General features: G+C 39.7%; 1 long non-coding RNA gene across 1 annotated transcript; it reads left to right on the forward strand.

Annotated features, from left to right (window-relative positions):
- The first annotated feature begins 18372 nt into the window (after positions 1-18372).
- LOC126966814 (uncharacterized) lies at positions 18373-23221 on the forward strand. Its single transcript, XR_007729822.1, has 4 exons — positions 18373-18869; positions 20279-20425; positions 21434-21599; positions 23090-23221. It is a non-coding gene; the product is annotated as an uncharacterized LOC126966814 (long non-coding RNA).
- The last annotated feature ends 1102 nt before the right edge of the window (positions 23222-24323 follow it).

The following is a 24323-nucleotide window of genomic DNA, read 5'->3' on the forward strand; positions in this document are numbered from 1 at the left end:
CCAGCCGTTCTCGAGTTTTAGCGAGCCTAACGATCAGCAATTCATTTATATATAGATAAGTTAATTTTAAGACGTAGTACATATATATTTAAGTGTTGCGAACCTCTGTTTTAGTGAAATAAAGTTTATTATTATTATTAGTAAATTCTTATTAAAATGAATATATTTGTCACTTTCAGTTCGCTTTTCTCACTAAGTAATTTGTACCATTAAATTATTAATAGATTATCACTATACGATTGACTTGAGTAGAGCGCCAATTAGCGTCTAATACATAAGTAGGCGGTGCTCAGGGTGTATTGGGGCGGTAAGCCATTTATAAAGGATGTTGATATTAATATTCTGTAGCTCTTGATTCCTGGGTCTTCAGAATATCACAAATCTAATATCATTAAACGAGCAATTCTTGTATATATATATATGTATATAATCTGAATCTTGGAAACGGCTCCAACGATTTTCATTAAATTTAGTATAGAGGTAGTTTCGGGGGCGATAAATCGATCTACCTAGGTTTCAATTTAAAAAAAATGTAGTTTTATCCGTGTTTTAATGAAAAACAGCTACAATGTGACAAAGTGAAAACTATATACAAGACTATAATAGCTCAGATGGGACTTTGGGTGATCCGGAATGCAGAAGACCCCGGTCCGAATCCAGGTGTTCTATTAGTTTTTTTTGTTCAAGTTTTGTACATCCTGAAAAATCCGAGCAAGGCTCGGTCGTCCGGATATTAAAATTTAATGAACGATGCGGGACTCGAACCCGTAACCGTAACCCGTCGAACCGAGTGACGTATCGTCATAGAATCTTATATGCTTTGTTCAACTCCCAGGTTGTGGCTTCATCTACATGGATCATAACTTACAGTTGATAAGCTGCTAACTTGCATTTTTGGAAATTGACTTGAGATGTCGCTCTTGCTAATCTAAACAAAACAATGAAGCCACAACCTGAGAGTTGAACAAAGCATACAAGATTTTATGACGATACGTCACTCGAACGGTGAGCTCAATTGGCGGAGCACTCGCACGGAACGCCAGAGGTCGTGAGTTCGAGTCCCTCATAGGTAAATTTTATTTGTGTATGGATCCTAGAAGTGAGGGTTATGACTTTAAAAAAAATAACAAATTCTTCACAATATCGTTCTTACATGGTACTTTTTAATCAATAAACCACGCGGGCGAGGCCACAGATCGTCAGTCCAGAAATTTCGATCGGTAAGTAATAAATACAAATAAAGGTATTTCAACAATAAATGATTACTTCGTACATGAAAAATAGTTGTAATTAAAATTAATTGCTCCTAAAATTATGGAAATTCCACTTAAATGTAAGGAAAATCTGGCGAAATCTTTGTTATAACTCCAATTATCTGAGTAATGTATGATATATAACTAATAACTATATATTAATATACATTCATTATAATATAAGAATTATAAATTACATAAACAAACATCCACATTTATATGATGAATATGGATCTTTGTTTCCGAGTCATGGATGTTTATATGTATTTATGTATGTAATTTTAATATTCCACCTTCGCACGACACGCCACAAGTTAGGATGTCATCCCCACCATCTGGATGTGTGGCAGCCCTCCACAGTGCAGTTTTTAAGGAGCTTTCTTCCTCGTACTACGAAGCTGTGGAATGAGCTTCCTTGTGCGGTGTTTCCGGGACGATACGACATTGGTACCATCAAAAAAAGCGCGTACAGCTTCCTTAAAGGCCGGCAACGCTCTTGTGATTCCTCTGGTGTTGCAAAAGAATGTGGGCGGCGGTGATCACATAACACCAGGTGAGCCGTACGCTCGTTTGTCCTCCTATTCCATAAAAAAAATATAAGTATATTGTATAAAATATATCGTTATCAAGATAATTTGTGTAAAAGTGTATCAATATATATATATCTATATATATATATATTAAATAAATATGTCACAATAATATTGAATTATGCAACCAATTTCTTCTACAATGTTGTTTTTGCGAGCTTGTTATGCCCACCCATTTATGCCAGTAGGTACATATTATATGTCAACGTACAGTTCATATACATATTTTGACACTGTGAAGCAGACTGCCGGTAATCTTTCCAAAAAGAATACACCACCACACTATATTACTACTATTATTATATTAAGCTCAAATTTCTCATAATAACAAGCTATAGGTTCACATTTCAACTAACTAATTATAATATTATGCCTTTAACAGTTTTGTTCTTTATGTTATGTATTTCTTGATATTTAATAACTGACAATGAATAAAAGTAAAAATATCTCCGAGCTCGAATTACAAATACAAATGGTACGTTTGTTTCTCCCAATATGTAGACAGTAGTATCCAATATATTGAACAGAATTACAATGGTACAGAAATAATTATTCTTAAAATGTTAAACTGCAGTTGGGTTAAATTAAATATTACATTATGTTTTGGGTGGATCATTTTTTATTATATATATAATATGAAACGTACACGTTATAAAAATTTGAAAATTAAACTCTTTTTTTTTATGGAATAGGAGGACAAACGAGCGTACGGGTGACCTGTTGTTAAGTGATCACCGCCGCCCACAATCTCTTGCAACACCAGAGGAATCACAGGAGCGTTGCCGGCCTTTAAGGAAGGTGTACGCGCTTTTTTTGAAGGTACCCATGTCGTATCGTCCCGGAAACACCGCACAAGGAAGCTCATTCCAAATCTTACAAAGCTTTACGTGGAAGAAAGGTCCTTGAAAACCGCACTGTGGAGGACCGCCACACATCCAGATGGTGGGGATGATATCCTAACTTGTGGCATGTCGTGCGAGGGTGGAATTCGGCGGCAGGAATCAGGTTAAACAGCTCTTCGGAACACTCCCCGTGATAAATGCGGTAGAAGACACACAATGAAACGACGTCTGTAGAGACGTCATTAATGTTGCGTAGGCAACACCAAGTAATCCACCCGTTCACAGAGCACTGGGTCCCCGACAATTCGAGCTGCTCTGCGTTGCACGTGGTCAAATGGATCGAGCTGATACTGGGGTACGCCAGACCAGAGATGACAGCAATACTCCATATGTGGCCGGACCTGCGCTTTGTACACACTAAGAAAAGATCAATCACCAATGAAAACTTATAAGGAACACATGAGCTAAGTGACGGAATACTTGAAAGCAGAATAAAATTAATTACGGAATCATAAAAAATACTTTGGTAGGTACGAAAAAACAAAGTTGGAATGCAGCACTAAGTTATTCGCTGTCACATAGATTAATTATTTCGGCTCTGAAGTTACTCGTCTCTGGAACTCCCAAATTAATTAAGATATTTTTGCTTCACGTGTGGAATTGTGCGTGCCTACAAATAATTACGTATGCCTTGAATGAAGTTTTGGGTCTGGCTCTTGATTTAATTTTGTCTTTTATCCCAAATATGTCTCTGTTTAATTTTAAGCTAGATTTAGGTAGAATTAACTGGTTTAGAATTATCCTTAATGCTTTGCGAAATACGTAAATAATATTGACTATTCGTATAGTTGAAAACAATGAAGATGAATTGAAGTAAAGAAATTTAATTTGTACTAAAATTCATGGACGATGCGGGACTCAAACCCGCGACTCTCGGGTTCCATCCTAGCGCTTTTACCAACTGCGCTTTGAGCCAACCGTCCGAGTGACGCATCGGCCTAAATTTCGGTATGTCTTGTTCAACTTTCAGGTAAATTAGTTTAATCCTTGAAGTGAAGGAATCCCTAATGCCGGAACTTACCACATTATTATGTTCGTCAGATCTACTACTCTCCACGTCATCATATGAATATCCACTCAGTAATAGCAGTGATTTTGAAACTTAAGTAAATACTCTGATAACTGTATTTTACTGCTAAGTAACACCGCACTGCCAGAACTTACCACAGTATTAAAGTTCAAGATTTTCCCAAAGGCAGTTTTTTAAGGACATAGATATTTTAACAGCTGCCTCTCAATATATTTATGCGAATGTAATGTATGTCCGTCAGAATTTAAATTTATTTGAAAAGAGAAGTGATATTCACGTCTTCAACACAAGACGCAAACATAAATTGTGTTCAGATTATTATCAGCTGCAAAAAGTAAATTCGTCTTTTGTAATAAAAAAGTAATTCGCCTGTAGGAGTTGCCCTTTAATAGATTTAAATCGGTAAATGAAAATTTAATATACTTTTACATACTCTTAATAGTGATCTTCATTATTATAACACTAGAAATAAGGGATTGCTTGTAACTAATTCTAGAAGTCCCAGCCACTGTTTAGGCATTATCTATAAATAAATTTAAATGTTTTATGAAAAATGGCTCTGTCGTAAATCCTTTTACTCCACTGCTGAATATCAAAACCATCGGACAGCCTGGGACTAGATTGTGATTATTTTATAGCCATATAAATGATTGTACGATATTGTATATTTTTATTGAAAAGAGCGCAAAAAAAGAATGCTGGGAGAATTTCTTGCGCCGCTTCTTCTCTCTCAGAGCGCCATTTGTTTCCGAAGCGGTAGTAGTATCTAGTAGTAATGACATCAAAAAGAATTCTAAAGGAATCAATTTTGAGAAAATAAATGCCTTTTATGCCTTTTAATCAAGAACATTTTAATTAGCAAGGCTTATTACGAGAAATACATACTGTCACTATAAAATATTATATTTTTGACAAGTACAAGTGTATATAAATACCCAAGTGCTGAATAAAGATCATTGTTTCCGTAGATTAAGGATTAGTTTCCGCTGCGCTCCAACAAGATACCGCACTACATAAGAACAATAGCTATTATATTACGGCAACTATTAGATGCTTGTGTGCGTAGCATCTTGACACTAAATGGCATCTTTCAAATTTTGTAACATACGCTTCGTGTTATTTTACATTGAAATTAATAAAATACAAAATACTTACCGATGGTATGTGATCCCAGTGTCTTTCTTATTTCTTGTATTATTTTTACAAAGTTTTACTACGCAAAACTTTAGTTTCAATGATTAGCAAAGTTTAACAGTACATGTCGCACGTCAACGTCACACATTGATCGAGAGTGGCTCGAGTACGCCCACTTTGATGTAGTAATAGTTGCTGCACTTTGCAACTACGCCTGCGGTATCTAGTTGGAGCGCAGAGGAGAGCAATTCTTAATCTAAGACTATTTCATTTTTTGCATGCTAATGTAAGTCGACGTAACACGTTATAAATCATATTAATATTCACTAGAAATAGGAGCTTTCGTAACTACAAATACGAGTAGACTCCAATTACTTACACCTACGTTATATATGTTTATCTATAGCCATGCTTTAAATCCTGTATTAATGATTCTAAAACAGTTAGCTTATTGCCAACATTAAAACACCCAATGTCCTAATAACCATTACATCATCCAAACGAGTGTTGTAATGAAATTCAGTACAACTTTATATCATCCGTTTTCATAATAACATTCCTTTGAATGACATTATGATTGCTAGGACTGGCTTTTTTAATGTTAGCAGTAAGCTAACTGTTTCAGAATCTTTTATAAAGGATTCATATTATGGGTGTAAATAAAGTCTTGTATGCAACTGTTGATGACGCACATGCCAGTCTTAGGCCGCCGCGCGCGTTACCGACGCCAAAGTCAGCGGGCTGGGGTTACACAATAATTTATTGCTTTTGAAGTGTTTCGGCTTGCTTATAGAAACGAACGTCAATGCTTTTGTTATTAAACAAGCTAGCGCTTTGTTAGATAACATAAACAATAGATACTGCGTAATTTAAACAAAATTCGTTTAAAGTAGGGCTGTCATGCATTTTTTATGATTTAGGTGCCAATCAGACATATTACTGTTGATAATTAAGTATTAAAATACTAATGTGATACTATTATCACAGAACCCACATTCGTGTTTTAATACCCCTTATTTCATAACAATTGCATAAATAACTATTACATAACTCCTCTACTATTGGAACTTACCACAGTATTATGTTCATGAGAGCAATAACATAATAGTCTAGCGTAATTAATACAAATACCCCATTAAACATCAATTGTGTCCTTACAACCTAATAATTCATGATCGTAGATATGTTTGCTCTAAGGGTATCTACACGTACATAGTAAACAGTATGTATTTGTATGAGCTTGGCTCAATATTGACTATCTACTTAGTTCCGATGCTTATTCACTGCAAGTAGTTGACTGGGAGCCCTCAAAGGTCGAATGCCTCTGGCGTTCCGTTTAGTAACTTGCATAGCAACATCTCTAATGAATCTTAATATATTATATTGCTTTGGACTAGCAGACACTAAGGATATAGCGTAATAGATATAAACAGTAACGGAACCCTTATAGATTCGTCATGTCTGTCTGTCTGTCCGTCCGTATGTCACAATCACTTTTTTCCGAAACTATAAGAACTATACTGCTGAAACTTGGTAAGTAGATGTATTCTGTAAATCGCATTAAGATTTTTACACAAGAATAGAAAAAAAAAACAATAAATTTTGGGGGTTCCCCATTCAGAACCGTACTTAGAACTGAAACTCGATACATTTTTTTTCATCAAACCCATAACTATGGATAGGTCTTCAAAAATAATATTGATGTTTCTGATATCATTCTTTTCTAAACTGAATAGTTTGCGCGAAAGTCACTTCCAAAGTGGTAAAATGTGTCCCCCCCCCTGTAACTTTTAAAAAAGAGAATGATAAAACTAAAAATTATATATGATATACATTACAAACTTCCACCCAAAATTGGTTTGAACGAGATCTAGTAGTAGTTTTTTTTAATACGTCATAAATCGAATTATCAATAACTTGATTTAAAACAATACACTATTATTTTAACATCGATCAAAGTTAATTGCTGCTACAGAACCAGCCGCTTTTGGTTTGATTGCTATTATTTTTTATGGAATAGAACGAGCATACGGTAACGTGATCACATAAAAGTGTGAGAGTTATAAGAGCGTTGCTGGCCTTTAACCGTACGAGGGCGGCACTGTTTAACAAGACCTTGTGACAAGACCGAGAATCTTTTTTTAAATAAATAAATGGTATTCTATTTTTAAAACCAAAGAGATTTCAATTAAAACGATTTTAATAGGACAGGAACAGTGGAAATATTCCATTCCCGATACTTTTAGTGCAGCCTATGTAATTGTAATTTTGGGAATATTAAGGACAGTTTATTGCTAGTTATAGTTTTCATGTGTGTCTAGAAACACTGCGTAAGAAAGTTCTTTTCAGGGTTACATTGTTGGAAAAGAGTATTTTGAAAAAAAATCAAGATTTGACTGGTATTTAAATAAGTGGCATGTGTTAATAATAATAAAAATTAGGACAAGTATAGCTCTTTCGTGATGGACAGAACGCAAATAAAGCCATTGGTAAACAAAGCTATCTATATCAAATTCCTGACAGTAATGGAAGAAACCTCAATAAGAAAATGATTCTTCTAATAAATATTCTTTGTTATATGCGAACACCTAGTACTGTTGTCCCAATATACAGTAATCTCATTTCTGAGAAACCTCTGCTCAACGTATTTTAGGATTATGATAATCCACAGCCGAAAGCTTCTTGAACAGACTACCCACCTTATTATACCTTCCAGGTGTTTGATTTTATATTTGTGCAGGAATGTTTAAATATATATATATATGATTTTTCTAATTTAATTTATAGGTCTAGATAGAGTCTCTTGCTATTAGACAACCGATAAAACTGCCAGGAATATTAGTTTGGTGTGCGTGACAAGCTACGTCTTACACTCGCGATTTTTATGAGACTTTGTGTTAGTGTGCGTGTATTGCTCAAAATAGAGGTTTATTAAACTCAATTTTTTCCACGTTTTCACAGCTGTCATAGTCTATCTAGATATTTAAATGATCTAAGTAATTTTTCTTTTCTTTTGAGTGATTCCTATCTTAGACGTGGAGCAGATACATAAATCAGGAAATCTAATATAATATAGTGGTGTATTCTTCTTAGCCTTTGGGGTATGGCGTAGGGCAAACTAGCAAGAAATTGCAATAGGAGTTTGATAATATAATAATAATATAATATTTTTTGGAGTAAAGGAATAACTTAGAGTATTGTTAAATATTTGTGCAAGATACTTTCCAAGTATTGTCATAATCTAGTGTCTGCTTCTTTGCTTGGAAAATTTGGAGTTGAGGTATGAAAACAATAGAGTAATTTTTTAATTAAACTTACTTATAAGACTTTTGTAAGTAACAGGTTATCACGAAACCTACCAAGTTGTTAATTTTATGAATTTTTAATAATACTTTAAGTGAAAAGTAATTACAAATTTCTCGTATAACAAAATCGCTACTACCGTACGTACATAGGAGAATATTTCAATATAGGACGGATATTGGATATAGTGTGGTCTATGGTTCTGTTTGATCAATAACGTCTTTCAAATCTCTAGTAACTTTTTTTATGAGAATAAAGGACGAGACGAGTAGGACGTTCAGCTGATGGTGATTGACTCAGACCGAAAGACAATAATGCTTACACATTACTGCTTCACGGCAAAAATAGGCACCGTTGTGGTACGCATAATCTAGCCGGCATCCTGTGCAAAGGATATATTTTTCAATCGATTACAATTAAATGCTATGTTTCCTCAAACTATTTTTCAGAAGTCGACAAAAATATTAATTTGAACCTTTATTTCAACCAGTAGTAAGTTAAGATTGTCACAAATGTTCAGCTAATAAAGATTTGCACAAACTGTGACTGAAGATTAAACTTTTCATTTTACTCAGGTGTTTAAATTTCTCACTTCGACAACTTTCAAATATCTCAAATCCTTTATCCCGAGGTGTTGAATCAAGAAATTTTCACGTTACGTCGCGTTATTTTATAAGGCTGATTTTAGGTTGTATGACATATTTTTAATAATATTATGGTAATAGCTTAATGCTAGCTTGAGCCGGATCTGCGTCTATTGTAACGAAACTTCGCCCAATGACACGATCGACGCAAATGTAACCATCCATTATCGGCTATCGTCACGATAGTTCGGGATGCGTCCAAGTTATCGCAGCGTTGGCGGTGAATCAAAGGGATTTAGCGCGCCAATTATCGTAAAGCTTGGTAGGACTAGCATTTTTCATTTTGAATATTGTTCTAGGTCGGGTTAGACATATGTAAACAATTTCATAATGGAGTGTAGCGATAAAATGGTGCGGAAATTTCTACACAATTTTGAAGCTGAGCCCGTTATATAAAAATAAACGTTTAGTGACCAATGCAGGGCATTGTTTGAATCAACACACATATTAAAGTACAATATTCTAATATAAGAATAATAATAAAACATTTTTTTCGGATCAGATCCATATCTCTGTTAGTAAAGTTTTACTTAAAAACTAATGTTAGTAGATAGGTACTTACCTAAATCAAAATTATTTAATATTGTCAAGCCACATCCACCTTTGTAAAAGAGGGGACTCCCACCGATCTGCAAAAATACTCAGGATAGTGTTGGTGCTGCCACGGACCCGAGCGAGCAGAGATGCGCATTTTATTTCGTGTAATGTCTGCGAAACCATCAATGGACACCTCCGCGAACATCCCTGAGGCACTGCAACGCAACGGCAGCCCCAGCAGTAAACTGAGTGCATTATTATATCGTACACCTACATCACTGTATACCCTCTGCGTCTAGTCAAACCACAGGCTGCAGGTGTAGAAAGATCGGCAATATGCCTTAAATAGCGTAATCTTTACTGATTTCGTACACTGTGCAAACGCGTTCCAAATTTGAATTCATAATATTAAATATACAAGTTTATAAGAAATAATAATAGTTATGGCCAGACTAGTTTTATTATATACGCTATTTTTTCCACAAGGAATTAACACTTCTTTTATTAGCTTTTATGACGAATTTCTCCAAAATATGACCATATAAATAATAGGTATTTATAAATAATGCAATACACAAATAAAATATGAAAATAAAATTTTATGAACGATGAGGGACTCGAACCCAGAACCTCTCGCGTTCCTTGTAACTCTTCCAACTGAGCTAACCGTTCGAGTGACGTATCAACTTGTGTTTAAAATCTTGTATGCTTTGTTACTCTTAGGTTGTGGATTCATCTACAGGATCAACTTAACAGTTGATTACCTGCTCAAATTAATATTGATTTGAGATGTCGCTCTTGTAAATCTAAACAATTTGTTATGTTTTTAAAGTGCCCTCATTTGTTATGTTTTCAAAGTGTTTAAATAACCCTCACTTCTGGCATTAATATACAAATAAGTGAGGGTCATCACCTTAAAAACATAACAAATTGTTTATATAATGCAATATTATTTGAAAGTACAATTTCCTTCTACAATGTATCGTAAATCATTCCATTACATTTACAATGTAGTCGTAATATTATGATTTGTTAAACCACAACGGATTATTAACTTGTGAGAGAGTTTGTCAAACTCAATCCGAGTTAGCCGCACATCGCCTCGTCTGCAGTAATCTCATACATTTTTGATACACATACTCGACAGCCCCCACAAACTTTCTCGAGCTTTAAACATATCAAAAAGTATCAACTAACTACTGAGTTAACTCCACCATTTAAGATAGATTATAATTTATTCATGCTGTTTCCTAGTCTCCGGAGTTTGTAGTTAATATTTTATTTTAGCCTTGAAAAGTTTTTGTATATGAATGTTTCTTTGAAACGTTTAAACCCATGGACTTGGAATATATAGATTATGGAGCTGGCATTACAAAGTGTGCATTAGCTAGTGGCTTAATCATAAACTTATTATACTAGCGTAATAGAGAAACACTCTCCTCATAACGGCGAGACGTGTCAACTCAGGTTTGTAACTTTGTAGCATTCTGGTTTGTGTTGAATTTTTCGATTTTGTAAGAACATTTAATAATGTTTTATCAGTATTAGCGACGCAGTCGCTATAATTAAGATGGTCGCGCGGACAGACCGGTTTTGGATACGATACGGTCGCGTTGGAGAGAACCGCGCGACCGCCACTTTTGATGTGAACTAGTTGTAGCCTAGCCTATCAAATTTTGATACGAACGGACTGGTTAACGTAACGTTGTAATAACCATGTAAATTGTATTTCACGAAATAAATAAATTAATTACAGTCTCCTTTTTAATTGGACGCCAAGATTTCCCTTTTAACAAGAACAGGGCACTGGGCCCTTACAATTAGTAAAATGTTGTCTACAAGGATTAATAAATAGCAAGTTGGAGGCTCCTGTACACAGGATGCCGGCTAGATGATGGTTCGAACACAATAGTCCAATTCTGGACGCGGTGTTACTAGGAACCTTTTAGGACCAGGAAATAGCCACCCTCTTCAATAGATGATGGTTACCACAACGGTGTCAATTATTTTTGCCGTGAAGCAATAATGTGCAAGCATTATTTTGTTTCGGTCTGAAGGGTGCCGTAGCTAGTGAAATTACTGGGAGAATGAGAATTAACATTTTACGTCTCAAGGAGACGAGCACAAATATAGTGCCACACAGAATTTTTGAAATTTAAAATTACTATCTGCTACTAAAACAAATTATTTAATGTGGTACGTCTTATAGCAGCATTGCGCCCATAGCGAAATGGAGAGTGTCCGCGTAAGCGGACACCCCATACCGACTAAAACCTCCTCTGTGCTGTTAGCAGCCCTGGCTTTCACAGCGAAGTAGGACGTGGGCCGTGGAGGCCGCAAAGACTACGCAACAACAGTCGCGGGGCGTCTCCTAAGGAGACTAGAACCTCAGACCGGCTGTGTGCTTGTGGGAAGGAGAGAGAATGAAAATGAAAATGAAGATGAAAAGATGAGAAGAACACACTCGCCGGCGAGTGTGGTGATGTTTAGTGTAATGTATGTGAGTGTGTGTGTATGTGTTTATAATTGTATGTATGTATGTTTATATGTGTGTAAGTAGTGTAAATGTTAGTGTGCATGTATGTTTGTGTTTTGTGTCTGTTTGTGGAGTGTGTTTGTGGATGTGTATGTGGTGTATGTCAGTCCGTCAGTCAGTCCGTGTGTTAGTGAGTGTAGTGAAACGATTACAGGACGAGGACTAACGTCTCGTCGGGTATCAAAACAATGTGTGGTGTATCTAGGGTGCGGACCGCTGGCCATCGTCAGAGTGACGAGTGCCAGTGGTTTGCGGTGGTTGACCGCGCCTACACCTGCGAAGGCGGTGTGTGCGTGTCTGTGTCGGTGTTTGTGTGGGTGTCGCGTTCGCGATGGTGATGTCGTCATCCGGGTCTACCGTTACGTGTCTGGGACGTCTTATTGGGTTGAGACTATGGTGAAGGGGGGTGTACCCGCATGCCTTCCTAACCAAGATTTTGGGATGGTTAGGCGCCTTGTCAAAGAAGCGTCGCGAGATCTCTTTAAAGTGTTGAGCTATCGTCGGAAGCTCTAGGTCGCGGTGAAGGTCAACGTTTCGGATGAACCACGGGGCTCCGGTTGCCATGCGCGTGAATTTATTTTGAACTACTTGCAAACGACGTAAGTAGCTCGGTCGGGTGTGCGCGAAAACGACGCTTGCGTATGACAGTATGGGCCGTACGATGGTTTTGTACAGCGTCACTTTGTGTTTGAGCGGAAGTTTGCTTCGCCCACACACAAGTGGATAAAGGCGACTGAGGACAAATCGGGCTCTATTGCATACCGTATCGATATGTTTCTTGAAGTTCATATTGCTGTTGAACGTGACTCCTAAGTATTTGTAATCCTTCACCCACGGTATGGGTGTTTCATACAATTTAATGACGTCGGTCGGTCGTTTTTTAGCGCGGATGCTATTCGCGTTACCTTATCGCGAAGAGTACCGCTGCACTCTTGGTGGGGTTCACTTCAATCCGCCATTTTCTGAACCAGTTGCCTAGTTCATCGACGGCGGCTTGAAGCACTTTAATGTTCCTGCTCAAGGTTGAGCGGTTCAATAGAGCGGAGCCAAAGTAGAGTGCCGTATCGTCAGCGTACTGAGCGAGCTGGACACTCGGAAACTTGGGAATGTCGCTCGTGAAGAGCGAGAAAAGAGTGGGAGAGAGGACTGAACCCTGTGGCACGCCAGACCTGATGGGTCTGGGTGAGGATAGGGTGCCCTCTACTCGATATCGGAAGGAGCGATCAGTAAGGTAGGCTCGTATGATGCGCACGAGCCTGTCTGGCACTCCCAATTGATACAGCTTGAATACTAAGCCGTTGTGCCATACCTTGTCGAATGCCTTCGCGACATCGAAAAACACGGCTGCCGTGGTAGCGTGAAGTTGACGCCGTACGATAATGTACTCGGTGAGTCGGTGAGCCTGCTGGGGACACGAGTGAGCGGTTCTGAATCCGAACTGTATGTCGGGTATCAGGTTGAGCTCCGCGATGTAATGATTAAGACGCGCGAGAATTAATCTTTCGTAGAGTTTCCCGATCGAGTTAATTAAGCTAATAGGCCTATAGCTACTCGGATTAGCTTTAGGTTTATTGGGTTTTGGGAACCGATAACAACGGAATCTTTCCATTGTTCGGGGAACGCGCTATTAGACAATATAATATTAAAAATGGTAACCAATAAAGTAATAAGAGTCGAGGGTAGGATTTTAAGAACCCTATTGTTTATAGTATCGGGCCCCGGGGCCTTCTTGGAGTGAAGCTCCTTAAAGATTAGCTTCACCTCTTCGTAAGAGGTGGGTTTTATTACATCGCCTGAAGGGCTCAGAGCGGAGCGACGTTCAACTTCACGATCAACTTCGTCAACTTGTGTCGGGTCGGCTGCTGCATTTGGAGAGCACTGATTCTCGAGACTATCAGCGAGGCATTCAGTCTTCTCATCGTCATCGAGCGCCGGCTGCAGTCCCGGTCTGTCCAAAGGAGGCATGACAGTGGGCGGCTCCTGTTTGAACGCGCGAGGCAGCTTCCAGAAAGCTACATGTGATGGCTTAAGGTTGCCGAGCAAGCGGTCCCAACGGTCGCCGCGGAATTCCGCGATACGTTCCCGTACCACCCGCTGTAGGTAGCGGAGGTGGCGCCTATTCTCGACCGACGGATACCTGTCGTAAAGTCTAGTGGCTCTGTGCTTCTGTGTGAGTAAGTTCCTGACCTCTGGGGGCAGGTTTAGGCGATGCGGTTGCATCGTCGGAACCTGCCTGGAGCAGGCCTTGATCCTATTCTGTATATGTGACGTCACATGAGAGATAGCACTGTGAGCCGTGTCGACCGAGTCGATGACGTCCGGTATACGGTCAAGGTCGTCGGACTTGATAGACTCGAGATCCTTTTCCAGCCGTTGCCAGTCGATCACTGTTTTCGTCGGTGGTTGAAAGTTAACCGGTGGGCCTAGATTTAGGACGACGGGCCGGTGGTCTGACTCTAAATCGTGATAAACCTCAATTGAATTTACATTGAGCGTTACGTTCTTAAGTAACGCAACGTCTAGAATGTCGGGTCGGTGCGCGACGTTATCCGGATAATGTGTTGGTTCGTCGGGTGCTATTACTGAAAAGTTCAGCGTGTCTGTCAGCGAATCTAATAAGATTCCGTTTCTATTTGTGGCTCTACTGTTCCAGCTGGAGTGTTAGGCATTAAGATCGCCACCCACTATAACTGCAGCCCCGTGGCCGAGTAATGCTTCTATATCTGTGTATAATACTTTTTTGTTGGGCGGAAGATACGCTGAAATAACAGTGATCGGCTGGTGATTCGCCATACTGACCCGGATGGCAGAGGCCTCGATGTTAGTGAGGACCGGAGGATCTATAGGTATACAGTGTAGAGTCCTTTTAAAATAAATGATGGTGCCGCCCATACGGGTGGTGCGATCATTCCTGACTAAGTTATAATTAGCGATACGCGGATCGCGTATACGTGGTTTTAGAAATGTCTCTTGCACTAAGAATAGGTCTAATTGATGTTCGTGAGCGAACTCCTTCACCAAGTCTAGGTGAGGCTTAAGGCCTTGGGCGTTAAAATACGCTATACGGAGCGTATGTGGTTTAACCCGTCCGCTTACGTAATTAGGCATCGCGAATGTTGTTTTTATACTTTAGCCCTATATCGGTGAGGGCACGGAATATTTTGCCGTTGTCTGCCATAACTTGCAGGAGCGACGGCGGGTCTTCCCGGACAGCATCGAGCCTGCTGGCCAGGGCTGTGATTTCATCAATGTCGAACAGCTCTGACAGTTCGAACATGAAGGCAAATGTGCTGCCGCCTTTGTTACCTGTTGCCGCGGACGCGGGCGCCGGTGGCCTCGGTCGCGGGACCGACGGCGCCGGGCGGGACGCTAGCGGTGGCCGGAGGGGCGCGGGGGCCGCGAGAGTGGCCTCTGTGGCAACGTTGGCAGCCGGAGGAGACCTCGCCCAGGCGTTTACCTTCTGAGGCGGCGCAGGTTTGTAGGTCGGAGTGAACTCCACCTTCTCTGCTCTGCCTTGCGGCTGGCGGCGCCCTGGGTGACGCTTGTGTTTGGGTGCCTTGGGACACCCGCGATAGCTCGCGGGGTGCCCCTTTTCCCCGCACAAGACGCAGGCCGGGGGCTCCGCGCATTGCGCTGGTCGAGGGCATTCCGGCGTGCCGTGTTTTCCGAGGCACTTCACACACCTCGGGGTGTGTTCGCAGTTGCGTGCCGAGTGCCCGTATAATTGGCATCTGTGACACTGACCGGGCCCCCCGCGGTTGCGAGGAGCTTCGGTACGGATACCCTGAAGGGAGCAAACCGATTTAATATTGAAAATTTCCTTTCCCTCTTGCGTGAGGTCGAGGACGACGAGAATCATGTTAAATGGTTGTTTGTTGGTGGTTCCGCGCATACGGTGCACCTCGTGTGCAGGATAACCCTGCTCTTTGAGGTCCGACAAAATGTCGGCCTCGTCTAATTCTCTGGGGACGTTCCTAATAACGACCCTCAGACGCTTCTCCTCAGGCAGAGCGTACGTGTGGAAACCCACACTCAGCTCTCTAAGAAGAGATGTCAAGGCGCGGTGGTCCGCTACCTCTCTGGTCTCTAATTTGATGAGAGATTGGTACGCCCTCGCCTGGAAGGAGAGCGTCTTCGTGATCCTATTTTTAATAACTAACCAGCGGCCTCGGTCTCCTATAAAAATAGGAGGCGGGCGCTTGGTCTGAGGCGGTACGCGGGCTTTAGCGGGCGCGGGCGCGGACGCGGGAGCGGAGCCAGTCGTGGCCGCGGCTTTCTTCGCGGGTGTGCCATCAAGAGAAGGCGATTCGCGACCGCGCTTCTTCTTGCGACTGACGGTGATGAAACCGTCAGCATCCGACGCGACACTCTCCGCTCTCGACGGTAGAGCGGTTTCCGGCTGGGCCGGTGAAGCACCGGAAGCCTGAGGGGCTTCCGTGTAGTCAGGACTGACCGCGGGGACCTTAGGGGTCGCCTGCGCGTCAAAGTACGCCTGAAGGTTTGACCGAGGCCACGGAACTTGCGTCGGACGCATTACCTATCTCCATTTCGGATTCCCCGTCGGAATTCGAAACGTCAGATGACGATTTATATTTTTTGGCTTTCGCTGTCTGGATATCTAGTGTTTCCTTAAGTAATGGAGTGATCTTCTCCGTAAATAGCTCATCTAGCAGGGCGCGTAGAAGGCCCTTGTCGGCAACCATTGGTGAAGCCATGGTTGTTATTAATTAGGTTAAGCGGGTGACAACCCCCGCTGCCCGAGTCAGGCATAGGGGGAATATAATAATAAAGTGGACAACTATCGTTTAGTTGTGCACTTGCACATTAATAAAATACTATTAATAATAATAAAGTATGCAAAATTAAAAGAAATTAATAATAATTATAAAGCCTAAGACTTAGCTTTGCTGGATGTAGACTGGCTGGGCCGAAACCCCGATGCACGCTGTGCAGGCACCCACGGCACGATCTGCAACACTCACAACACACACGATTAGCGTGCAGAATCGCGAAACACAGCACAGGTGCTAACTAACACGATCGTAAAACCGGGTAATTAACACAGATAATAACTAAGCTACGTTCCGCGAAGGAACGTAACAGGTGCGAGACTCAAAGAGTCCCGAACAATAGCGCGCGATAACAATAGCTAGCCCAGGTGGCCTGAGCAGATAGTGCGATAACGCAGGTAATAAAAATATTCGAAGGAGGACAGATAACGCGGCACGTGTGCTCGCGTTGCCTGCCTGAATCAAACTGCTATCGCATTCATTGACAAATCAAAATTGGTCACACATTATCTTGCTGTCATCTAGATATTCTAAGTCTGTGTGTTGATTTGTAAGTTTTTTGATTTTGCCGCCTTTTTATGAGACATGACTCACTTTCACAGATTTCTAGTTGTGATTTTTTTTTACTATATCCTTAGATCAAGGAATACCACACTACCTAAGAACAATTGCTTTTTTATTACAGCGACTAGTAGAAGCTTGTGTGAATGGCATCTTGACAATCAATGGCATCTTTCAAATTATGAAACATATGATTTTCTATGGAAAAGGAGGACAAACGAGCGTACGGGTCACCTGGTGTTAAATGATTACCGCCGCCGACTTTCTCTTGCAACACCAGAGGAATTACAGGAGCGTTTCCGGCCTTTAAGGAAGGTGTAACGCTTCGTCTTATTTTACATTGAAATTTATAAAATGCAAAATACTTACTGATGATAATATGTGATCCCAGTGTCTTTCTTATTTTTGTAGTATTATTTTTACAAAGTTTTACTACGCAACCCGCATCCTTTCAGATAGCAAATCAGTACTACAAGCCCTACAAAGCCACACTATCACCTCTAAGCTAATATACAACTGTCACCAGTGTCTGAGGGAGTTATGCGAAAATAACAACCAAGTAACTCTTCAATGGATAAAGGATCACAGTAACTCACGAGGGAATGATGCCGCTGATGAATTGGCCAGGAGAGGCTCAGCGATGACAGCAAAAGGACCAGAACCAACTATCCCTCTCCCGCCTAGCTGGCCTACGACGGTAATACGTCAACACACCAAGGAATTACATAATAAGGACTGGATGGAAGTGAGTGGGCGTAGACAAGCAAAAGAAGCTCTACCTCAAATAGAACCCAAGCTCTCTCGTAAGCTCTTAAATCTTCCACGACCTAGGTTACGGAAAATAACTCATGTACTAACGGGTCACGGCCCTTTTAACAAGCATCTGTTTAATATAGGTGTCACCGACAGCCCACTGTGCAGAGCCTGCATGGAGACAGATGAAACAGCCGCACACGTGATTCTGGAGTGTAGGAGTGTGGCCACATACCGGGCCAAACACCTAGGGTCACAGAGGACTCTCCCCAAGGTCATGGGTGACATCAGAGGTTTGATACAATACCTTGAGGAACTGGGGTGGCAGGATTAGCCAAATAGGCGCGCCTTCGTCGTCGAGTTGCGGATAATAGCCCGTGATAAAATATAACCTTTAACCTACTACGCAACCCGGCATTTTAGTTTCAATTATTAGGAAAGTTTAACAAAACATGTAGCACGACAACGTCACACATTGTTAGAGACTGGCTCGAGTACGGCCACTTGGGTCTAGTATTAGGTGCCGCAATTTTCGACTACGTGTGCGGTATCTATTTGCCATTTGGAGCGCAGTGGAGACCAATCCTTAGTCTAAGACTATATCATTATCTGTGGGTGAAGTTTACAATGCTGCTACTGACACTGCTTGACATAACTACTATGTCATAACAAAATACCATACAATGTTGTGATTTACTTATATTTCAGTTTATTATTAAAATATATTATTAGTTATGATTATGTTTTCTAATAACAGACAACTCGACCACAACGAGATAGAGTTCAAAAGACGAGCTTTACGGGACGCTGTCATGTGTATTGGATGGATTAAACTGGTTATAAAAGAATCCTAGTATAGTTTTGTGATAAAAATCTTATTCATATCGTCAGTCGAAATAAGTCCACTGTTGTGAATAGACCTTCTTCATAGTTCACCCTAGCAGCCAGACTTGTAGCTTCATACAAGATGGGGAGTTAAAGTAACGATTTTTTTATAAAAACACGGGACGATATGAGCAGGACGTTCAGCTGATGGTAATTGATACGCCCTACCCATTACAGTGCAGTGCAGCTCCGAATTCTCGAAAAGCCCAAAATTTCTGAGTGGCACTACAATTGCGCTCGTCACCTTGAGGCATAAGATTTTAAGTCTCATTTGCCCTGTAATTTCACTAGCTACGGCGCCCTTCAGACAGGAACACAGCAATGCTTACACATTACTGCTTAACGGCAGAAATAGGCGCCGTTGTGGTATCCATAATCTAGCCGGCATCCAGTGCAAAGGAGCCTCCCACTGGTAATAAGTAAATTATAATATGAGTATAATGATAATGCAAAAAAAAAATATGTAATATGATAAACAAATTGTAAAAATGGAACTAGTAAGCAGCATTCCAAAAAGTGTAATAATGTGGTCTTAAGTTTGTCGACGTACCGTGGCTTTTTCCACGATTCTCCAACAATATATTTCGAGAGCATCCGACCGCTTCTTCTCACTTCCCCGTAGAGTCTGAGACTCTACAGTGTAGAGGAGTACAGGAAACACTTACACAGAGTCATGAGATCATGGGTTCTACTCTACCCACATTGTCTTGTTACACCAGAGAAATGACAGGAGAGTTGCCGGCTCTTAAATGTTCGCGCTTTTTTTGAAAGTACCCATTTCGTATCGTCCCAGAAAAACCACACAAGTATTTTACAGCTTTTTGGTATGTGGAAGAAAGTTCCTTCAAACCGCACTGTGAAGGAACGCCACACATCCAGATGGTGAGGATGATATCCAATTTTTTTAATTTTATTTTATGGAAAAGGAGGACGAATGAGTGATGAATGAGGGCGGGTCACCTAGTGTTAAGTGATCACCGCCGCCCACATTCTCTCGCAACACTAGAGGAATCACAGGAGAGTTGCTGGCTTTTAAGTGTTCGCGCTTTTATTGAAGGTACCCATGTCGTATCTTCCGGAAGCAGCGTACAAGGTACCACATTCCTCAGCTTTGTAGTATGTGGAAGAAAGCTCCCTGAAACCGCACCGCAGGAACACACCTCCTGTGGAGCCACACATCCTGATCGTGAGGATGATATCCTAATTTGTATTTGGTGACAGTAGTGTTGCCAGAAGAAATTTTATTGCCAATTGTCCGCATGCCTTATGAATTACTTTTAAAAATACAATGGGAACTGGGCTTAATAAATGTTGCAATCGTTAAACAAGTATTTCTACAAATTATCAAATATTGTTTCAGACATCAATAATATGTTATATGACATTGTACTCCTTCGTCAATGTATATAGTACGGGAGATGGATCTATGACTATAAAAATTATGATTTTAATAACAATACCTTTGTACATAGCAAATGGGGTATTACTCTTAGTTGGAGCGATAAAGGTGAGATGGGTAATTACTAATACCCAAAATGAAGGTTCTATATATTTCATAAATGCGGTATCAAAGAGTTTATCCGATTGGGATAAAACTCTTCCAATTTATCGCTTGTCATTTATATCGTTTAAATGAATCTACGCATTATATTATTATTATTACTAAACTCAAATATCGCATAGTGTTGTGACAGTTTTCAACAGTGGTATGCAGATGGTTGGCAGTGGACTTCGTTGTCGTGTTGAAAATAATTTTAGAGCAAAATCCATTTTTTTTTATGAAAATACGGAAGGAGACGAGCAGGACGTTCAGCTGATGGTGATTGATACGCCCTACCCATTACAATGCAGTGCCGCTCAGGATTCTTGAAAAACCCCAAAAATTCTGAGCGGCACTACAATTGCGCTCGTCACCTTCAGATATGAGATGTTAAATCTCATTTGCCCAGTAATTTTGCCGGCGCCTCTACGGCAGAAAAAGGCGTCGTTGTGGTACCCATAGTCTAGGCGGCATCCTGTGCATACGTGCTCCCCACTAAAGTATAGAAAGTTTATTTTTAATTTTTAGTAACGTACCTACTATCTGACATTAAAGTATATATTATTAGAGGTGTGTAACTTTTAAAAATTTCCTAATACTAATTAGTGGATTAAGGTATATAGCGATAATTCAACCATTTTTTATTTTTTTTTATTATCTACAGAACAACGTCTGTCTTAGCTAAAAATCTGATGTAAATCTTGGTTAATTTTATAAAGCAATTGAACATCAGCTAATGTGTGAAATTATACCCTTAATACATATAAATGCTAATGACCACAGAACTAAAGAAAATAAGTATGAACAATAAGTTCAAATCTACCAAATGTACAAATCTACAGGTACTTGCTGGGGACAGAAATTATAATAAACCATTTATTCCCAAAGAATTTTAAAAAGTACAGAAATATAATATTCAGCTTGTTTTTTTTTAATGAAGATATCAGAAGATAAATTTTGGACTGTATTTTTCAGGAGAAACTGTGGGCTCTTGATGTGTCACTCGGATTGTGTCTTATCTGCGCTATTTATAACTCGGTCCTGGGTTCCTTTGGAGGGTTGCATTTTATAAGATTTGGACATGATATTGTACATTTTGTATTGGCTTCTATTTTCGGATTGATGACAATTTCTTCATGTAGTAAGTATCTTATGCGCTATTAAGACTAGTATACTAGCTGACCCGACAGACGTTGTTCTGTAGATAATAAAAAAATACTGTTTTATAGTAATTTGCCAATAATAATTCAAAACACCAAGAATTATTTCGTAAAAAATGCTCCCTGTTGTTATAATGAAATTGTTTCACAGCGGAACTGTCAAACCGTGCGTCACTTAATTCTCTCATACAAAATATGTCCATACAAAACAAACATTGAAAATAAAAATAATTATGGGTCCCGAATCGAAATAAAAACCATCCTATCTCTCAAGTTGGACCAAACTGCACTCCATGAAGTAATCCCCATTGAAATCCGTTCATTAGTTTAGGAGTCCGTCGCGGACAAACAACGTGTCACGTAATTTATATATATTAAGATCATGTCGACTAGTCAAACACTGCGAAATTTATTTATTAAATATATGTGTATTAATATTCAGCTTATTATTACTGTGAAGGTCTTATATTTTACAAATCTTGTTTATGATTTAACTTAAATATTTCTCGAAAATTCTGCCATGCCTTATTATGTTTCAATGTTATTAGATTAGATTAAGGATTGTTCTCCGCTGCGCTCCAACTAGATACCGCAGGCGTAGTCGCAAAGTGTGGCAACTAATATTACTCTCTATTTCTGCCGTGAATCAGTAATGTCTAAGCATTACTGTGTTTCGGTCCGAAGGGCGCCGTAGCTAGTGAAATTTCTGGGCAAATGAGACTTAACATCTTATGTTCTTAAGGTGACGAGCACAGTTGTAGTGCCGTTCACAATTTTTGGGGTTTTTCAAGAATCCTGAGCGGCACTGCATAGTAATGGACAGGGCGTATCAATTACTATCAGCTGAACGTCCTGCACGTCTCGTCTCTTATTTTCATTAAAAAATACTACGACCAACCGGGCGTACTCGAGCCAGTCTCGAACAATGTGTGACGATGACGTGCCACCTGTTCTGCTAAACTGAAAAGAACTAAGTAAAAAAGAGTCAATCGCATGATAAACGACCCCAATATCATCTCTCTGCAACCGTCACCCCAAGTTGTAAAATGTATGAATTTAATCCTATTGTAAATAAAAATGTTAAAAACTACTTTTAATTTAATAATCTTGATACCTATCGATAGGCTTACGCTTAGATTAAGGATAAGGATATTTACTATATATATGATATATTGTGATCCCAGCGTCTTTCTAATTTCTTGTAGTATTATTTTAACAAAGTTTTACTACGCAATCCGGAGTTTTAGTTTCAATTGTTGGCATAGTTTAACAGAATATATGGCACGTCAACGTCACACATTATTCGAGACTGGCTCGAGTACGCCCACTTGGGCGTAGCATTAATTGCAGCACTTTGCGACTACGCCTGCAGTATCTAGTTCGGGCGCATCAGAGACCAAGTCCTTATCCGACACACTAAAAATGTAAAAAATATAATAAAAGCTGTTTATTTGTTTGTATTTCATTTCAGCCATCATATGCTATGACATAGTATTGGTTGTCATCTACAAAAGATTCCTGCAGTCTACAAGTCATGATAATGTATAAGTGGATGTTTAAAAGTTACCGACGTCTTTTAAAATAAAGTTTAAATGAAATTGCATTTAATGAAGAGTGTTTTTTATTTTGGAAGAACACTGAATTGATATTTTGAAAGGGTTATTTTTGATATGTTCAATATACGAGAAGCACATTGAAATGTTCTTTATACATTGTGGGCTCGATAAAGATCAAACATCATCTCACTTCGTCGCTTCATTGTGTGTCTTCTACCGCATTTATCACGGGGAGTGTTCCGAAGAGCTGTTTAACCTGATTCCTGCCGCCGAATTCCACCTTCGCACGACACGCCACAAGTTAGGATATCATCCCCACCATCTGGATGTGTGGCGGTCCTCCACAGTGCGGGTTTCAAGGAGCTTTCTTCCTCGTACTTTGTGGAATGCGCTTCCTTGTGCAGTGTATCCGGGACGATACGACATGGGTACCTTCAAAAAAAGCGCGTACACCTTCCTTAAAGGCCGGCAACGCTCTTGTGATTCCTCTGGTGTTGCAAGAGAATGTGGGCGGCGGTGATCACTTAACACCAGGTGACCCGTACACTCGTTTATCCTCCTATTATATATAAAAAAATACCTAAACAATTTTTTATGTTTTTAAATTGATAACCCTCACTTCCGGGATTAATACACAAATAATATTTGAAAACAATTTTTTTTCTATTTTAATTTTTTTTCGGGACTCGAAACCGCAACCTCTCTCCACAACCTGAGAGTTGAACAAAGCATAAAAGATTATGAACAACACGTCACTCAAATGGCTACAAACTAGAACGTCGCGGGTTCGAGACCCACATCGTTCAAAAAATATTGTTTTCAAATTTTATTTTTGTATCATCTCATCTGGTTAAGTCTGATTGAAACGGTATAGGCCGTGCGGAAATCTTTTTAAACCTTTGGGATAGTAAGTAAAAACCATCAGGAAGTTATATATATAAGCAATAATATTAACATACTTACAAAACTATAGGCATAATACTCACAATCAATTAAAAAAAAATATAGTCTTGTAAAGTTTAAAGTTGTGATTCAATTAAGTTCAAACATACGTTAAAAACTTAGATTAAGGCTTGGTCGCTGCACTTTGTTAAACTTTGCTAATAATTGAAACTAAAATTGGTAGGTTGCGTAGTAAACAATAAGAAA

The sequence above is a fragment of the Leptidea sinapis genome, chromosome 11 (assembly GCF_905404315.1).
Source record: "Leptidea sinapis chromosome 11, ilLepSina1.1, whole genome shotgun sequence".
Taxonomy (NCBI): domain Eukaryota; kingdom Metazoa; phylum Arthropoda; class Insecta; order Lepidoptera; family Pieridae; genus Leptidea; species Leptidea sinapis.